The sequence below is a fragment of the Prenolepis imparis genome, unplaced genomic scaffold (genome assembly GCF_030444845.1).
Source record: "Prenolepis imparis isolate NDT839.2.m4 unplaced genomic scaffold, iyPreImpa1.0 SCAF_11, whole genome shotgun sequence".
In the NCBI taxonomy this organism is placed as follows: Eukaryota; Metazoa; Arthropoda; class Insecta; order Hymenoptera; family Formicidae; genus Prenolepis; species Prenolepis imparis.
Window position 1 is genome coordinate 14,423,328 of NW_028141169.1, and position 4,660 is coordinate 14,427,987.

The 4,660-nt window shown below is 42.0% G+C and overlaps 1 pseudogene; it reads left to right on the top strand.

Moving 5' to 3' along the window:
• The first annotated feature begins 578 nt into the window (after positions 1-578).
• Positions 579-4,305, top strand: LOC145942984 (uncharacterized; annotated as a pseudogene).
• The last annotated feature ends 355 nt before the right edge of the window (positions 4,306-4,660 follow it).

The window sequence follows — 4,660 nt, forward strand, 5'->3', positions numbered from 1 at the left end:
GGGCGGGGACGCTTATCGCGTTTTGTATTTTCGCGGGTATAAACAAAACAGCGTATTGTATTACGCTGATGTCCGGCAGCTCATAAACAGATATTACTATGATTTTATCTGAGGGGATGGGGATCTTGGGTGCCGCGCTTATCGCAACGAACACGTCAGGACACGTTTTTTTTCGCGGTAAAAGACCGTGTTGCATTACGCGCCGATATTCGGCAGCCTTTGCGGTACCTTTCCCCTCCCTCTAAGCGGGATTCTTTCTCATTGTTTAGGAAGCACCGATGTCCGGCCGCTTGAACTTTTATAAACAGAAATGAGCGCCGATGTCCGGCCGCTTTGTGTCAACAGCGATAACGCGATAAAAGGGAAGATCACCTTTCCGAGATGTAATTAAACAATCGATCATACGTTAAACATAAAGAGAGGAAGAAAGGATTAGATTAAATATAATGAGGACTGCTGTCGCGTCAAACCATAGTACGTGATTTGAAAGCACACAGATACGTTGGTCGAAAAGCGATTACTTGCTGCAAGTGCTCCGTAGAAGACTGTAACGTGATTTAAAAAGTGTGAAAAAAAACATGGAAAACATCGAGCAGACTGAACGCGACCTGTTGGAGCGGTCTCATCAAGTCGCCACTTTGGGCGAGTATTTTGAATAGGCGCTGCGCTGCGAGGAATTTATCAAACTGCTCGAAGAAAACAGCCGTGTCAAGCGTCCGCGACTCTCGATTGGATATAGACAATCTTTGGTTGCTAGAATCGCGCGACTCGAGGGTGCAAAAACTCGATTGAGGAGACAATTTATACCTAGTGGTGGTAATTACAGTGACAAAAATAACGCGGGAAGACTCGTTTGGCGAGAGATAGATACCGCGTTCGAAAATCGTATACTGACCGGTGCGGTGATTAACGCAAACTATATCGAACCGCGACAATTTTTGGAAGACGCTAATAGTGTAGTACTTGAGCAAGTGCAAGACGTTATAAAAATACACAACTGTGTAAAAGTAAATACTGTGTTTAACAGTGAGTTTCTGACAGGTGATAAGCGCGCCAACAAAAGTATTAACACGAGAAATTATGAACTCTTTCGCACGTCCGATTTACGCGAGTGGTATGAGCTGCACGTCATCGAAACCACATTGACGTCTCTCAAAGAGTTTCAGGAACGTGATAGCGGATGGGCATTGTCATGAATCCTCGATCTTACGGTCAACGTCAACAAGTGCAATCTTATGCGCGCGGGATGCCATATTAAATTACCGCGAGAAATTATGGCGAAGAGAGCGGTAATTAATGTGCGATCAACGGACAATGCATGTTTCGCGTGGTCAGTGGTGACTGCACTGCATCCAGCTGAAAAATATTCTGAGAGAACATCGTCATATCCGCACTATACGACTGTGTGTAAATTTACAAAACATTGAGTTTCCGATGACGTTGAATCAAATAAAAAAGTTTGAACTGGCAAATAACATCTCAATCAACGTCTACAGTATCGAGAGGAAGAAGGAACTATCAATTCTTCCAACACGACTTGCCGATCAGAAAAGAGAAAAACATGTGAATTTGCTGTACGTGGAGGAGGAGGACGACAACGATGGACATTTCGCATATATAAAAAGTCTGTCTGGCCTCGTAAGCTCGCAACTGAGCAAACACAATGGTCAAAAATATATCTGTGATCGGTACGTATATTTATTGCAAATTATATAAAATAATTGTAAATAAAATTGTAATTTTTTTCACAGATGCTTGCACTACTTTAGTTTGATCGAAAAGTTGGAGGCTCACATTGTGGACTGTCGAGAAATGAACGACTGCGCAATTAGATTACCAAGCGATAAAGACAAGTGGCTCGGCTTCGGCAACTACAACAGAAACGAGCGGCTTCCGTTCGTGGTGTACGCCGACTTGGAGTGTGTGCTGAAAAAGACATTGGAACACGTGTCATACGAACACGTGTCATACGATCAACATCACGAGGTATTTAGCGTCGGGTACTACGTGCAATGCTTGTACGATGAAACATTATCGGCATACCGATCTTATCGCGGCGCCGATTGTGTCACGTGGTTCGCCAACAAACTCGAGGAATTAGCGCATCGCGTAAAGGGTATTTTGTCTGATAATGTCCCCATGACAAAATTAACGCAAGATGAATGGGAAAAATTTCATAGCGCCACGCAATGTCACATTTGCGAAAAACCGTTTGCGCCGGACGATAATCGAGTACGCGATTATTGTCATCTAACTGGGCGATACAGGGGTCCCGCACACTCAAACTGCAATCTAAATTACAAAAACTCTTATGTCATTCCTGTAGTTTTCCACAATCTATCCGGTTACGACGTACATTTTATCATAAAAGAAATAGCTACCGCATACGAAGGACGCGTGCTTCCAATAACAAAAGAAAAATACATTTCATTTACAAAGACTGTCAATAGTATCGATGACAAAGATCGGAAAACTTGCGTAAAATTACGATTCATTGATTTATACAAATTTCTCAGTGCTAGTCTTGACAAATTGGTATCTTTTCTCGATAAGAATAAGTAAAAAATTTTACGTTTCAATTTTTCCGCATTATCCGCTCACAATTTCGAATTATTGACGCGAAAAGGTGTCTTTCCGTACGAGTACATTGACTGCGTGGACAGGCTGCAGGACACGCGTTTATCACCTCACGAATCGTTTTATAGTTCCTTGACCGGTGACACTGTATCCGAGAGCGATTACGCGCACGCCGAGAACGTCTGGAATCGATTCTCCCTTCGAACTCTAGGCGAATATAGCGATCTGTACTTAAAAACTGATGTCTTGTTATTAGCAGATATTTTTGAAAACTTTCGCGACACTTGCATCGCGAGTTATGGACCTGCGTATTATTATACTCTTCCCGGGTATACATGGGACGCCATGTTAAAACATACAAATATTACGTTTGAATTGCTTACCGATATCGACATGGTTATGTTTATCGAATGGGGTATACGCGGCGGTCTAAGTCAATGTTCCAACAGATACGCGCATGCTAATAACAAGTACATGCAGTCATACGACTCATCGAAACCATCGTCGTACCTTATGTATTTCGATGTAAATAATTTGTACGGATGGGCAATGTGTCAACCATTGCCTTATGCCGATTTTCCATGGGTCGAAGACATTTCAAACTTTGATGTTAGCGCGATCGCTCCGGATTCGCTTACAGGTTATATTCTCGAGGTCGATCTGGAGTACCCTCAAAGTAAACACAACACGCACATAGACCTACCGTTCTGTCCGACGCGCGACAAACCGCCCGGCAAGCGGGAAGATAAGCTTCTCGCAACGCTATATGACAAGAAGCGTTACGTCATATACTACCGCAACCTGCAGCAGTGCACACGTCACGGTCTTCGTATCGTAAAGATACATCGCGTATTACAATTTACTCAATCCGCATGGCTCCGCGATTACATTAAACTCAATACAAAATTTAGAACACAAGCGAAAAATGATTTTGAGAAAAATTTGTACAAATTGATGAACAACGCGGTATTCGGCAAAACTATGGAAAACGTTCGAAATCATGTGGATGTAAAATTATTGACAAAGTGAGACGGACGATACGGTGTGGAGGCGATGATCGCGAAACCAAATTTCCATAGTAGGAGCGTCTTTGGGGAAAACCTAATCGCCGTTGAATTACATAAACTAGAAGTAAAATTTAACAAACCAATCTATGTTGGTATGAGTATACTCGATATATCGAAAGTGTGTCTGTATGAATTTCACTACGAGTACATGTCACCGCTCTATCGTAAAAGATGTCGCGTAATGTACACTGACACCGACAGTCTAATATATCACATCGAGTGCGACGAGAACATGAAACGCGATATCGCTAGATTCGATACGAGCAATTACCCAATTGACAACGCGTACGGTATAGCGCATGCAAACAAAAAGGTGCCGGGCTTGATGAAAGACGAGAATAACGGTGTGATAATGACCGAATTCGTCGGACTTAGAGCAAAAATGTACGCGGTGAGGGTGGACGGCAAAAAGGACACTAAAAAAGCAAAAGGTGTCAAAAGTAACGTCGTAGCGCGTAGTATAACATTCGACGATTATACGCGGTGCCTGAATGACGAGATTGAAATGACACGTCAGCAGTCATGTATTAGATCGAAATTGCACGAAGTGTATACCGTCCGCGATACGAAAATTGCTCTAAGTCCGTACGACGATAAGCGGTATATCATACCTGATTCGACTGACACATTACCATGGGGACATTACCAGATACCCTTATAAAATATAATATAATGTGTGTGTGTGTGTAATATAATGTTATGTATTTCATATATTGTAACAATTAAAGGAAAGGATGTATTAATAAAGATTTTGTATTTCATATATTTCGCGTATATTTTTTATTTCAATACTTTATATGTTGTACACATTATATATTTCTAATATTGAGGAATTAATAAACAGTTTGTATGAATTAAATCACATTGTCCTTATGTATCCAAGAGTTGTGCGAATTGTCAAATCCCAGCCATTTCACGTAAACCTCGTCACCCCTCCTGCGCAGTACTTTCTCCACAAGATACACGTCCGGATAATTCGCGCTATGCAACTCGTACTCGTAAAACGCTCCAGCGAC